Source organism: Pogonomyrmex barbatus, unplaced genomic scaffold (assembly GCF_055798465.1).
Source record: "Pogonomyrmex barbatus isolate J1 unplaced genomic scaffold, ASM5579846v1 scaffold7, whole genome shotgun sequence".
NCBI classification, from domain to species: Eukaryota; Metazoa; Arthropoda; class Insecta; order Hymenoptera; family Formicidae; genus Pogonomyrmex; species Pogonomyrmex barbatus.
Window position 1 is genome coordinate 1734412 of NW_028297171.1, and position 15785 is coordinate 1750196.

The following is a 15785-nucleotide window of genomic DNA, read 5'->3' on the forward strand; positions in this document are numbered from 1 at the left end:
GCTTAGTGTGTCTTTTAGAAAGACGTAAGGGTCTACGACGATAACCCCCCACTTTGCTCGAAAAATAGAAGAGAGAAGTGCGCAAAGCTCAAGGGTGAAACGCGCGAGAATTTCAAGAATAAGATTCTTCTGAAGAGTAGAGAAGACTGGGATTGGAAGTAGCGGCGCCCGGTAACCTGAGGCAGCAGGGTAGGGCAGGAAGTCGCCAGGAGCCCAGAAGTCTTTTCCAAGAGAAAGTTCTTAAAAGAGGAAGAATTGTCGGGACGACAATTTTATGAAGAGGGGGGCAGTGTTGCGACCGTGCGGTATTCCGTTCGGCGCTGCTAAAAGATAATCAATATCAATCGATAAGAATTTGAATAGAGGATCGGCCCTTGGCAACGCGTCGTTCTCCGACTGTTTTACAGATTTGACGGCCAGATTCCGCGGTGGCCGGACGCGTTTCTGTACCGTTAGTTTAATAAAGAGCGAGTTTTTCCTTAAACAGTGTTCTTCCTTTCCGAAAGCGCTCCGCCGAATATCGCGATCTCGGGAAGTAACGCCGCGAACGTGACAATATCAATATTAATATTAAGCTCATATTAGCGACACAGACGATCAATTAATTATAAGAAAATATTACTATAACAAAACTCTCAACACTGTTACAGCGCATTACTCCCGGTCAGCCGCGTTCTGATTGGCTAACCAATGCACGCCATAGATATATACTTCTAGCTTAGCTACATAACCCGCGCCACGCCAGCGCCACGTGCGTTGGCGTACCCATGCCATCCGCCATCTTGCGCCGCCGCAGTAGAGCACTGCAGTGCCTGCCGAAACTCCGACACTTCAGTGCGCGCCGCGAAACCGTCAACACGTGCCACTCTCGTGCGCGTCGTCAAACGTCTTATTTCCACATCTAGTATATAGTTCAACTTCTAGTACGTAATTCGACTTCTAGCGTATAGTTTCATTTCTAATTCTAAATAAATAGTCTCAATTATTCATTTTTGTGTTATTGAACGATATCCCATGAATGTAATCTTGAATCGAATATCTAAATAAATTAGTATTATAATTGAACTTCCACGTGTCTATTCTTTCGCGCGTACCGTCACCGCATCGATTAGTGAAAATGTTCGCGAGGTAGGTTTCACGCGTTATTAAACAATTCTCAAAATTGATTTATCATCCATTATAGCAAGAAATGCCGAAGTTCTCCCGGAGCAAGTGTTGTGCGTTCATCTGCACTTACCACGACGGAGACTCGAAATTCTTGTCTGCGATAGATTCAATCGTTCATACACGAGGTCGAAACGCAACGCGAATTGGCTCGCCGCTGAACGACAACCCTTTGAAAACCTTCGTTTAACAATTGAACAATCGAAGCCTCACGCAAATGCCGAAAGGCAGGAAGAATCGCGCTGGTCGGAAGACCTCGATTCGTCATTTGGAGTATGATCTTCACGTGGCATCCATCTTCGACCATAATGAGGCCATCGGCGAGATGGCCAGGTTCGGAGAGTACGAGCTCCTGGTGCACGACAGGCTCTGGACGACCGGTCCCGTCAGGGCGCCTGCCGCTTCGACGAGCAAACTCCAATTCCGGCCTCGGATCTCCCTCGAGGAGTACCTGCGTAGAGCATCTTAAGCCGCGAATTGATTGATTCAACAAACGAAATATAAGCTTCCCGCGCGTGGGAATCCTCGCGTCATCTCGTTGATTTAAATGTAAGGGCTTCGCCGCGTGTATTGCAATTATCTCATTAAACAATATATGAAAATTACGCGCCACGTGTATATTTCGGAATGACGCTTACATCGTAAAAGAATTTCGTTGCGTCAATGTAAACGTGACCGTCTATCGCACAAAAAATAAAGAAAGCGACTCGGCCGGAAGGGTTTTACGACCGACCCTTTGTTTTTTTTTGGGTACAGTTTTTTGCTCCGTGCGTCGATTTGTTCGTTTCAGATTTCTCAATCCAAAATATTCCAAAATATTCCAAAATATTCTGAAATATTATCTAGCAACATGCACGAACGCGCCTCGCATTTATCGAAATTACTAATTAATCGCCGTGATGTGCCTTCCTCGATTTAATACCGCAGGCAACTCGCGCACTCATCCGGGTGCGGTCTTCAGACATCGCGTCAGTTTAGTACGCTGCATTACTGCTTTCGATTATCGTCGCGTGAACAACTCAGCCGCCAGTAGTTTTCCTAACAGCGCGGAAGTTTTTTGTTATCAGTGCAAGGAATTGATACCCGAGGGCATGCTCACTTATCGTCTCACCCTGTCGCATTCATTTAAATTCGGATATACCGAACCCCTAGATTTCTGCGAGTGCTGTCGCGCTCCTCTTTCAATTATATCCGTGAGATAGAGCATTGCGACGAATGCTCTGAGATATACATAGCCGCCCAGCACGTGCTCGAGGAAGAGGGAGAACCTATCGAAAACGTCGAGGGATGTTTTTACATCGACGAGTCAAATCCTGCATCTGACGTCATCATTTCGCGACGTTTATTAAATTTTTCTCTCTCGCTGTTTCAACGCTAAGAATAAAAAGCAATCAGGAGTACGTGATACTTTCGCAGTTCGACCGATTCGTCGCTAGCGATTTGCCGCTCGATCGCTGGCAGCGTTGCCAACCGGCAGACGTGATCCCTCTTGTTCGGTGCCGCTCGGCATCCCTCTCCGTGGATTGTCGCGGCCCGTAACGTAACAACCCATTGCTTTAATAGCTGTATCTTCCAATAGTAGTAGTAGTAGTAGTAGTAGTAGTAGTAGTAGTAGTAGTAGTAGTAGTAGTAGTAGTAGTGATAGTGGTAGTGGTAGTGATAGTGGTAGTGGTAGTGGTAGTGGTAGTGATAGTGGTAGTGTTAGTGTTAGTGGTAGTAGTAGTGGTAGTGGTAGTGGTACTGGTAATGGTAGTAGTAGTAGTAATATCTACCCCCTTGGGTTTAGAATTCTCCTGTTACATGTTTATGTCTAATCTTATAACTAAATTTACACTAACTTATACTAATTTAACCTAGATCGCATCTCCCGCTTAATTCGTTCGGCATCGTCCGTGGTGAGGGACCTTTGGCATCCTGTCCCCCACGCCGATCCCCGAACGACTCCATACAAACACACACACACACACCGCTATGTTGGACTTCCGTTTCCTCTCGCTTGCTTATCATGTCTTTGACCGAGAATGTGCCGCCCTCAAATTCCTCCCCCTCCTCTCTCTCTCTCTCTCTCTCTTTTTCTCTTTCTCTCTATCCCTCTTCCTTCTATCTTCACCTTCTCAAATTCTCTCATCTACTATTCTCCCTTTCCTTCATCACCCAGTACCCATCAGACACTCTGTTACGTCAAGACCGTGGGGACCCCTCCGATAAGCTCGGCGGCAAATTATTGAAAACGCTCCCGAGGAATTTCAGCAAATTACGCGGCTGACCTTGCGATTAAACCGACGTCAAGTAATTATTTGACCGTGAGCGGATCAATGAAACGGAGAAATTGGTTAGCCGGCGCGATAAAATGCCGTTGGGAGCGGGATTCGTCTCGTCAAGGTAATATCGTCCGCAGATGTTTTCTATGGTGTTACCTAATTCCCTGAGTACTTCCAGAGATACGATAAAAACCTCGGTGCATTCGGGGCAAAGCCGATGTCGCGGATTATCACGAGACTGGTACGGCAGCTATCACAATGATCCCGGGCGGAAGTGTACCCAAACTGGAACGCGTGGGCCAGTTCCAGACGATACGTAAGCGTTCCTTCTGGTATTTCTTCCTTGCATCGAAAGCACAGATATGCGGCACTGTTAGGGAACGATTCGGCGGTAGTGTCGTCTACGCGTCGATATCCAAATGTGGTAAGGCAACGCACCGTACTCATACGATATTTGTATACGGCGGCTGGGTGAGTGCGTGAGTCTCGTGGCTCGAGGAAACAAGGCGGGCACATTACGTCAAATAACGTGTGTTAACATTACGCGGCGAATACTCAACGTTAAATAATATTTCGAAACTAGAATATTTCTATACGCAACGGTAAAGCGGCTCAAAACCCTGCATGCCTTAAGGGAAAGTAGCAAGGGAGGCAAAAAAAAGGGTCGATCGTAAAATCTTTCCGGTCGAGTGATGCGACTATGCGGCGGTCGCTCGACGCGAACAAAGCGAATGATGTAACCGAAAGAATCCGGAGCACGACGAGTATACTTATATTCGTTTACATCTAATTTTCTTATACGTATACCCTATATTTCACCGGTGTAAACGTATGCCCGGTGGGAAAACGCGAAAGCAACCGGAAATAAAACTCAATGCATAATTCTCACTTACCTTTCGGTGTTTGCTCTATGCAGATACTCTTCGAGGGAGACACGTGGTCGAAAACTGCTTCCTTGGTAAGCTGCTACGGGCACGGATGGGGCTGGCAGGGCGCTTCAGAGGCGATCATGCACGAGGAGTTCGTACTCGCCGTCGTAAGTCACTCCTTCGCCGATGATTGCATTGTGGTCGTAAATCGCGGCGGTCGTATTCGAGTCGCCGAAGTGCATTGTTACGACCCGCGCGATTTTTCCGTGGCTTAGACATTCGACAGAGGCTTTAGGCGTATATTATATTTAATGAAAAGGTTAGGATATTACATTCGGTTGGGATATTACATTCGGCTGCGAGCCAATTACGCATTGGTTCGGCGTCGCGTTGGAATGCAGGAGCTACTGCGTGCTCGAAGTCCGATGTTTCCTTCGTGGTAAGTGCGGATGACGCACAATACCTTGCCCCCAGAAACGATCGAAATTCTTGCTTTAGCCGTTAATTATTCGATAAAAGAAGACTTGAGTTATTATGAACGCTCGTTATCTCTTTAGCCTCGCGAACACATCCGTTATTATCGGAATCTCGGAGACAAGGGATGAGATAATGAAGGACACGTGGCGTTAAGTAAAAATCGATATATTTAAATATTCACTGAATTTACTTACACTCACGAACAAGATAGTACGGAATACTAATAATATATATATTAAACTAGAAATTGAAATATTAATAGTTAGGATTTGAACTAAATCTAGAGATTTAAATACACTTAGATTTGAACGAGACAAGGATTTAGGAACGCGCGGTGTTCACTGGTCGACGACGCGCACAAGAGTGAACGAGTATGGCCGCGCGCTGCAACGCGTGCCTGCGGCGGCGCTGTTGCGCAACATGGCGGTAGCGTGGGTACGCCAACGCACGTGGCGTTGGCGGCAGCATAGACTATAGAGCTAAGCTAGATATACATATTTATAGTGGTCATTGGTCGGCCAATCAGCGCGCGGCTGACTGGAGATGATGCGCGCAACAGTAACGCGAGCTTTGTTGTAGTAATAATCTTGCAATTAATTAGATTTATTGTTAACATGATTTTGTTATTGATGTAAGTGTTATATTTGATATACTAATTATTAATCTGACTATTGTCATTAAATTTATTATTAATTATTAAGTATTAACCTATTAGTATTATTATTATTTAACGGTGTAAATTAGCGGCGGTGATTATGCTATGAGTAAGGAAAGTGGTAATTGTTATTACTATTTATTATTTTATTTATTATTATTTAATTTTATTACTTATTTTAGGAAAAATGCTTACTATTATCGGTTATTTAATAATTTGCAACCTATGAGGTTGCCTATATAATACTTATGTTTACTATGGTGTATGTGTACTGGCGGTGAGGCGCATCACGTGGTACGTCGACGGCAGGAGAGCCGGTTGTTGCCAACTTCGGCGGTTAGAATAATGGTGCTTCTGCGCAAGTGGGATAAAAAGGAGAAGGAAAAATTTTACCAATTGGCTCTCCTGACGTCACAACTCTCTTGTCATCCCCCTCTCTCCTCTTCCCTTTGACTGCAGCTTTTTCATATATGCTCCCATATATGCTCCCATATATGCTCCCAAGTTTCCTTCTCCTTTTCACAAATCCTACATTTTAGTTTTTCCTCTTCTTCCCAAAATCTGCTTTCTCTTATCTCGCTTCCCAGCCTGAGCCTTGCTGAACTCTTCCCTCCCATCCGTTTTTCAAGTATCCTGGTATTTCTTCACCCTTTATCTCTCTGTACCATTTATTATAATTCGATCTCTTATCTTTTCCCATCTTTCCACTCTTTGTTTTTATTTGTGATTCTTTTTCTTTCCTTATTATCTCTTCACCACTTATCTCCCCCTCTTCTGTCCTTCTCTCTACTTCTTCCAGCCCTCTTTATCGTCCCAGAATTCTTTCTTGTCCTTTTTCCACCCTGAGGATCCTTTCTCTTCCCTGCCTCTGTCTCTCACTTCTTCCTAACACCTCCTCGCTAACTCTCTTCCTCTCCCTTCGCCTAGCCTTTTTTCATAGCCCCACACCCTCATTTCCGCCCTACTTTTTAATTTATCCTTCTATAGTTCCTCCCTAACTAAGTACCCCGGCGTTTTCTCGTTCATTCCCAGCACTCACTTCATATATCTCTCTTCCAACCTTTTTATTGCCTCCCTCTCCCTCCACTCCCAAATTTCCACTCTGTATCCCATTATTGTCCATATCAGCCTGTCAAATAACCACAGCCTCCTGCTCCACTCTCCTCTGAATCTTTTCTTTCCAATACTCCATACCTGTCCCATTATAGCGGCCGCTTTCCTAACCCTTTCCTTTATATGTGCTTCCTGCCTTCCGTTTCTTTGCAACGTGTATCCCAAGTATCTAAACTCTTTCACTTCCTCCTCACTATCCTTCCTTTCCATTGCTATCTTTCCTCCCTCCTTCCTAAATCTCATAATTTTTGTTTTGTCTGCGTTTAATTCCATTCTTTTTTTATCTAGATATCTTTCCAGTCTCTCCATCATATTCCTCATGTCATCCTCCTCCTTTGTCAACAGCACTATATTGTTCGCATATGCCAGGGTGTACACTCTTTCCCCTTCCAGTTTTGCCCTTCCCCATTTCTTCCTTTAAATGGCATTAGTGTGATCCCTATGTACTCCTCCATCTTTTCTCCTCCTTCTTTCTTCAATATTGGTACAATCACGCCTTCCTCCCAGCTTCGTAGCCAATTCTCTTCCCTCCAAACCCTGTTGCAAAACTCCCATACCCAGTCCCGTATATCCCCTCCCCTCCAAATCTTCATACTTCTCCCGGAATTCCATCTATTCTTGCTGCTTTCTCCTCTTTTAATCCATCTATCACTCTCCTAATCTTCACCTTACTTATTTCTATTTCATCATCTCCCTCCCCTACTTTCCTTTTTCCATCTTCCTTTTTCCCTATCTCCCCCCTATCATCTTATTCTCTACCCCCCCCCAACAGCTTTCGCGAAATGCTCCTTCAATTCTTCCATTTCAATTCCCTCGTTAATTCTCCTTTTTTTCTTTCTCTCCCTGTTTACTATTGCCCAGACATCGCCTTCCCTTTTCGCCTCTTTCGCCATTCTCTCTCATCTCTCATTTTTTTCCTTCTTCTTCCTTTCGCACATCTCTTTATACTCTCATTTTTTCCTCCTGTACTCCTCTTCCTTCTTGTCAGTCCTTCTTCATCCTCTTAACTTTTTCTTCATCTCTCGCTTTTTTTCTTCACATTCTTTGTCCCACCATCCTTCCCTCCTTCCCCTCACCTTCAGTTTCCTTCAGCGCTTCCTTTAACCTACCTACCCTCTATCCTTTCCTATTCTTTTCCCCCCCATTCATTTCCTCCCAGCCCAAATAAGAAGGGAGGGTGTGCGTCACGGCGGGACCCGACCACGAACTAGTCGTGAAAACTCGTAATTATTTTGCGAAAAAATGCCACCTCAGCCAGGAATCGAACCTGGATCTCCTGCTTACCAGGCAGACATCTTATCCCTTCGACTACCGAGGCATGTGATATTTATCGCAAATAACGTATTTAGAATAACACGTCAATATCCCCATGACCGATACTCCAGAGAGGTGATGATCCTATTCTCTCGATCGGACTGCAACGGTGACACCCTACAACGCCATTGGCAAATATACAAATAATCCTCCTGGAGCACGACAGGAGAGATTGCATCAAGCATGGTTCGAGTCCCCTCTCCTAATTTTTCCTTAAACACTTTTCTTCTTTCCTTATTCCAGATTCCTCTTCACATTTTTCTTCTTTCTCCTTTTTTTCTTCCTCCTTTTCCTCTTATCCAGATTTCCACGGGGTGATCCAAGTTCACTTTGTCACCAATCCTCATGTATTTTCACTTCTCCTATGCTTCCTTGTCTCCTACCACATAATCGATTATCGTGTTTTCCTTTCTATCTGTGAACATGTACTCGCTCTCCTCATCCCCTCTTGTGTCTTCATTAAAGATGCTCCATCCCTTTCTCTCTAAAAACTCGATCAGCTTCCTACTTTTTCTGTTAGTTCCGTCTTTGGACATTTCCCCCCTTCCAACACCCCATCCTGTGAACTCATCCTCTTTTTCTACTTCACCTCCTTCCCTCCCTGTTCTCGCGTTAAAATCGCCCCTACTATTGTCTTTATCTCTGCTTCTCTTTTTTGTCTGTCCACTGCTCCGTCTTTTGCAGCTTTCTCTCTTTGTCGTCCTTTACATATATTCCTACCACTCTCTATTTCTTCTTTTCACATCTAATTTTTTCAATTATTATTCCTTCTTCTTCTCCTTCTATTTTCGTCCCCTTTTCCATCTTCTCCCTTCTTATCCCCCGATTATCCCGCCGATTGCCCTCCTTCTTTTCCTCTTTCTTCTTTCATACTGAATCCCCTACTCGTATCCTTTCGGTAGCTTTTCTTTTAATCTTAACCAGCTTCTCCACCTATATTTCTACCAGCACTCCATTACATCCCACTCCCCAAACATTTTTATCTTTATTCCCCAATCCCGCCACGTTTCAAAATGCCATCCTCCATCTCTATCTTCATTCTCCTCCCTATCTTCCTCATCATTTTTCGCCACTCCTATGCCCTCCCCGCCACCCCGTTTTTTATATTTTCCTGTTCTCCCTGCTCCGTTCTTCATTTATTTCCCTTCCAATCTTTCAAAACCTCTTCTTTCTCGTCCCATTTCCATCACATCTCATTTATTTTTATCTTTCCATAACCTATCCATACTGATTTCCCCTTTTTCTTTTCTGCCCTCGCAATCTCCTCTAACCTCCATCTCATTCTCCTCTCCCTCCACATCCAATCTCTTCCAAAACTTTCTCCCTCCTGCCCTTCAATCATTTTTTCCCCTCCCATACCTTTCTTCTCTGTTCCTCGTCCCCCAGTCTTACCCATAACGTCTCTCCTTCCTTCTCCCCTTATTTTCCTAACCTCTTTTATATCCACTTCTATCCCTATCCCCTTAAATAACTCCTCTACCGCCTCCTTCCTCTTTCCATCTTTTATCTTCGCTCCTTTTATAATTAGATTCTTCCTCCTTTGCGCTCTCTCTTTCTCTTCTATAATATTTCTCCAGCTGCTCCATTCTTTTCTCTAAATGTCTCGTTCCTTCCCCTTTCCTCGTCTTCCCTCCCCCCCCAAGTCCCACCTCTCTCCTTAATCTCTTTTATCTCCTGCTCTAACCTCCTTATCTGCCTTCTCATCTCTTTCCTTTCTCTCTCCCAGTTCTCCTGCATCCTCATCGCTCTCCTTATCTTGTCCATCTCTTCCTTTAGCATCACCTTCTGTTCCTGTATCTCTTCCTTCATCTCTTCCTTCATCTCCTTTATCTCCTCCATCCATCCCTTGAATACTTTCATCTCCTTAATCATCTCCATTCCTCCATTTCCATTTTCCACCTCCCTATTATCCCTCTAAGTTTCTCGTCCCTACTCTCCGCCTCCCCTTTTTCCTGTTCGCCTCCTATCAACTTCAATTCCGGAGATCTCATTGTCACCTTGCTTTTCTTAAAGATCTCCTCCTCTTTCGCTTCTTCTCCCTCCCACACGATTCCTTTTCACGTAGTCCTCAATATTTCCCACGCTCCCGCTTTTCTCTTTTACATCTACCTTTTCTCCTCTTAAATTCCCCTTAACGTTTACCGTGTCGCGCTCTCTACCTTCACTCATCACTCGACTTTGCCTATCGCCTTCCCTTCTTTACTACACTCTTTACTTTCTGTGGCGCTTGCCTAACTGAGTCTTCCTGATCCTATAAGTCCTTTTTCGCTTCCCTTATCCTCACCCATGCCTTAGATCTCTTCTCGCTCTCACGCCCCGTACACACTTCTTCTTTCTCTCTCACTCACTCCACCGCTTTCACTCTCAAACATACACCTTCCTACCACAAATGCTTTAGCCAAAATCCACGTATCCACACTATTTGCGCCGGAAGCGGAAGTTTTTTGTCTTTAAATATTTGCTTGAATAATTTGCATTTCATAGATGAAAAAGAAATGGTTATAAATAATTTTTGTATTTCAGCTGCTGAAACAATTGCAATCTCCAGAATTCAAGTTGTATCCATTAATGTTAGAGATATGTACTTCATAATTGAGAAAAAAATATGCTTTTTGCAAAGTCTGGCTTGTTTAGTTTGTGCATTGTTTGATCCTTCCTCACTAAAAAAAGTCTATAAATTCATTTTGTTCATTTCTCTTAACCTTACAATCATTTTGCAAATAATTTTTTTTTCAATCGCTTGTAATTCGGAGATATTTTCAATGAGGAAATGTTGATTCCAAATTATAACGAAGCATATATTTGCGCCCCGTTCCTAACAACTTTACGCTCTCGCACCGCTCGAAACACCGCGCCACGAAACATTCTGTCTTTTTCTCCCATTCCGAATCCTAATCCATCACTCCCGTAGGATCCGTTCTGATCCTACTCCCACGCCGAATCCTGATTATCTACTATCAATTTTTCGTCGATATTTTTTCCATTTCTGTAGAGAAAGATCCTTATCTAAGATCTCTAATCCGCCGCTAGTTCGCTCTATCTTGTTATCAAAATATCGAAGCCGATTTCAGATGAGTTTCACGGAGAGGCTCCTTTCCATTCTATCTATCCCATCCGAATTATCCTTTCCGACTTATAGCCGCGCGGGAAAAGCGAGACCGTTTTAAAATTAATAAGACAAATCGTGAGTTGCGGTACACTTTGTATAAACAAACATATACAGATGCGTAAATGAATTTTATAAAATGATAATGTTCATTTGAGGCAAAGAAAATCCATTGCTATCGTGATATTTGTCACAATAATTGTATGTATCTATGTATATGTGTATATGTTTACTTATTTATATCCAATCACCATTTATAACCATCTATTAATTATTTTAATAACTGTGTCTGAAGACACAAGTCACTCGCCTAATACTGAATTTGCAGTTAGAAGGAGAAAGATCCGCGATAGACCTTTCAGCCGTCGCGAACGCCGCGATAGACTTGCAACATCAAATCCAATTCCAGAAGTGAGAAGTGAGAAATAACATACTTTTAACATTTATTTCAGGTGCACCTTTTTTTTAAATATATTATTAAGTTAATATGTCATATAATAATATTTTTATTAGTCAACAAACTTATCTGGTTTTCCCTTAAGCTTACTATGACTTTAAGAACAATTCTTTTTTTTTAAATTGCTCATAGTTTGGATATTAGTAATATCTGCGTAAAGAAAGTGTTTTCTAGTAGCATAATGCATTGGCTCAACGTTGGTGATACATTGGTTATGTTGGGAGTACATTGGTCGTTATTTCCCAATGGAAAGTCAATATTGGTTATGGAATGAATGCAAATATATTATTAATGTTATATTATTAATGTTACAATGCCCAACAATTACACAGCATTGCATTTACATTAGAAGTACATTGGCCAAGATCCTCCAATCTTATGTGAATATTGATTACAGAAGAAATAGTAATGTGCTGCCAATATTACATGCCAATAATTACACAATATTACGTTTACATTGGAAGTGCATTAGCCAAGGTTTCTCAGTCTTGTGTGAATAGTAATGTGCTGCCAATATATGTATTGCGTTTGCCTACTGGATAAACGTAATGTAAATAATTATTACATATCAACTTAAGATTTTCTTTTTTTTAACATAAAATGCAATACTTTTACTTAAAAAATAAAAGAAATCTTTATATTTATATAAAGATTTATATAAGTAATATTTATATTTGTAATGGAGCATTTTCAAATGCTTCGTTACTAGCGCGCACTATGTGGCTCACATCATCCGAAATCACCCGAACATCCCCGACCGTAACCGCGATACACGCGCGCTTCTGATCTGTCACGCGTCGGCGGCATGACTGATCAGCTGTTTTGGCTTGATAGCTCTTAATAAATTACGCGTTGACACGTAACACAAAAATGGATATACCTGGCGAATTTTTCGTAAAACATTCAGACCTGTTTGATTATCCGACCCGTCCGCTTCAAAAACCGCTTCAAAAACCGATCCGACCTGAACAGCGCGAGAAGATTCTCGCGACGAATATCGAGCGTTCTCAGTATTTCCGTTTTTTCCTTCCCGAAAAATCGGAATGTTCTCAGATTTTTCTCACACGAATACCGAGCGTTCTCAGTATTCTCGTTTCTTTCTTATCCAAAAAGTCGGAATGCTCTTGGACTTTCTACGAAATATCGAAAGCTCGCGATATTCTCATTTCCGTCTCGTCCAACAAGTCGGAGTGCTCTCGGACTTTCCGGCGATATACGCAAAGCACCGTGTCACCGCGAGCGTCCACCATTGCTTAGCAACCCGTGCGTCTCAACGCTCGACACAACGTGGGCCCGATTGCCTAGCAACGCATTGTGTATACGACCTACGCACGCTCTAGCGACACCCATCGCATTCACGATTCAACTGCGCTACGAATATCACAAAGCGACAAACGAAACCCATACACGAACGGCTACGCGGAAACCAATTATTTCGAGCAATTAAAATCAGGCGACTGCAATTCTTTCCCGAACCCGGCATTCGACGAGCATCTCCGAGCTGACGTCCCTGCATTCGTAGCGTAGATTGTCCGACCGCGCAGGGACGTACCATGGCGTTCGAATAGGGACCGTTTTAAGGAAAAAAAAGGGGATCACAGATGCCAGTCTGGGTACAAAACCTTTCAAAGCAAAACGCCCTTCGTGTACCATCATCACTCGACACAATCGCGACTCTCGAAGATCTCCGCCGCCGCTTACGAACGTACGCTAACGCTCATCCACATCATGCCTACCGTAAAAGTCGGAACATCCACAGACACTGAACCATCCACGATCGCCACACCTCTTCCCGTCTTACCTCCTGCCGAACCAGGTTATGCAAAGATAATGAATCAAATCCGAAAATGGGGGTGCTACTTCGACAATCGCGACTCTCTCTCATTCCTGGAGAAACTTACTGAATTACAGAGACAATACCGGTATTCCAACGAGATAATGTTGGAAGGGCTGCCCGAATTACTTAAAGGCAACGCCCTGTCGTGGTATCGAAACAACGAGAATGAATGATCAGGCTAGGAATGATCATCTTTCTTAGCCGATTTTCGCCGTTACTTTTCATTCCGCGTCGTTACCAAATAAAACTAGCGCAAGAAATTCGCGATCGGAGGCAACGCCCTGACGAAACATTCTCACAGTATGTCACTCATATGCTCACATTAATGCGCCGTGCGGGAAATCACTCAATACCAGAAAAGATCGACTCTACGAAAACATGAGAGCTGAGTATAAAATATTTGTCCGGATTAACGAAAAGACGAAAAGACTACGTTGCATGATCTTACAACCAAGCGGCTGAATACGAAGAAATCCAAAAAGTCCGCGAAATAGAGAATAAAGAAGTATGTCGTGAATGTCGACGATGTGTGAATACAGCTGCAACCCCCCCCCCCCTCCGTCGCAATCAATTCCATACGATCACCAGAATACATGCTGGAGTTGCAAATAACGGTCATGATCGGTTCTCGTGCAAACGACCCCCCCTCCAGAAATTTTGTTCACAATGTGACAAGGACGGAGTACTTACAAAAGATTGCCACCCCCATCTAGGAAACGCCGCGACGGCCGGAATCGCCGCTAATACACCCCGGCCGGGAAACTCGCCGTCGTAGAATATACACCCCGCCCACACATCCGCGTCAAAATCGGCATTCGCGAATTCTTCGCCTTTCTGGATACGAGGTCCGAAATCTCAAATAAATTCCGAGATCGCACGCTACGCCCAAGAAATTGGGTACGAAGTCACCCCCGCCGAAAGCCAGATTCATCTAGCCGATGGGGCACTCGCCAATACTAGCGGGAAAATCTCGCTACTCCTAACTACACACCAAAGAAACACACTTCAAACACACTTACCAGATCCTACCAACTCTAGATAGTACGATCCTAATAGACATAGATTTATGGGCCCACCTCCTGACACTGCTCCCTCCACCGAACGTGGCATCACCCCTCCTACGCCGTCACAGCCGGATTAATGCGCCGCACGCCCCGAGAAGACCGCGAATTAATAATCTTTCTTAATAGCGAATTAAAAAAATTCGAGAGCGTGAAAGAGTCAACCAACCGTATTACACACGTCATCCGAGTAAACAACCTGTGCCAATCAAACAGCGGTATCAATCACGAAACCCCGCGATGCAAAAGATCATCGAAGAAGTGCAACAGATGGAGAACGAGAGCATCATCGAGCCCTCCTCCAGTGCGTGGAGTTCCCCCGTCATGATCGTCCGAAAGAGAGACGGCAAACATCGGTTTTGATGCATAGATTTCCGTAAGATAAACAACGTGACCGAATGAGATGTGTACCTGCTGTCTCACACATCACCGCTACTCTGGACAAACTCCGCGGCGCGCGCTATTTATCTACCCTCGATCTGAAGCAGGAATATTGGTAGATATCCCTCGCCCCCGAAAGCCGACCGGTAACCGCGTTTATAGTACCCGGACGAGAACTGATGCAATTCAAGGTCATGCCATTCGGACTACATTTCGCACCGGCCACGTTTCAATGTCTCCTCGATAGCATACTCGGCCCCGAACTTGAACACCGAACATGTTCGTGTATCTGGACGACATCGTTATTGTCAGCCCTTTTGAATTACATCTAACACATCTCACGGAAGTTTTCCGTCGACTGCGCGACGTCCGCCTCCAATTAAACTCCGAAAAGTGCAATTTTTGTCTTACCGAACTTAAGTACCTCGGCTATATAATTAATCGTGGCATCCAGTCCTAACAAAGTTAAAACCATCGCCCGCACCCATAAGTGTCAAACAAGTTCGACAATTTGTGGGTGTGGCCTCGTGGTATAGAAGGTTTATATCGAATTTTTCCACAACCGTCGCATCACTGACCAAGACAAAAAAGGGCATCAAGTGCCAGCCCTGACCGCTATGCACATACGCGCGCTCATTTGTCACTTTTAATCTGATCCACTGTAAAAACTATTCATCGCACGCAATTTTGCTAAAGGAAAAAATTGTTTCTTTTAGCATAAAGAATCACGTAGTGTACTCCAAATGCGGGAGTTTTGGGACACCCTGTATGTATGTATATATATATATATATATATATATATATATATATATATATATATATATATAGTTGTAACCAGACCTATTAATAATAAAAGTAGTCCGCATGGCAACAAAAGTAGTCCGAATGAATCTCGGAAAGTCTTTCGAAAGACGACACAAATGTGTGATCACCGAAGTTGCGATCACACAGTCTTTTGAAAGACCGCAGAAATGCATCGCGCGAGAATATTGCGAAAAGCCTATCAGCAAATTCCTAAATTTGACGATCGAACCGAGCGTGATATTGATCAATCAATATCACGCAATCGATCGACGCAACCGATCGGAAT

General features: G+C 43.7%; 1 non-coding gene and 2 pseudogenes across 1 annotated transcript; all 3 read right to left on the reverse strand.

Annotated features, from left to right (window-relative positions):
• Nucleotides 1-5705: 5705 nt before the first annotated feature.
• On the reverse strand, nucleotides 5706-6956 carry LOC148934872 (uncharacterized; annotated as a pseudogene).
• An 829-nt stretch (nucleotides 6957-7785) lies between these two features.
• Nucleotides 7786-7857, reverse strand: TRNAT-GGU (transfer RNA threonine (anticodon GGU)). Its single transcript has one exon. It is a non-coding gene; the product is annotated as a tRNA-Thr (tRNA).
• A 1116-nt stretch (nucleotides 7858-8973) lies between these two features.
• LOC148934874 (uncharacterized) lies at nucleotides 8974-10719 on the reverse strand (annotated as a pseudogene).
• Between the last annotated feature and the right edge of the window lie 5066 nt (nucleotides 10720-15785).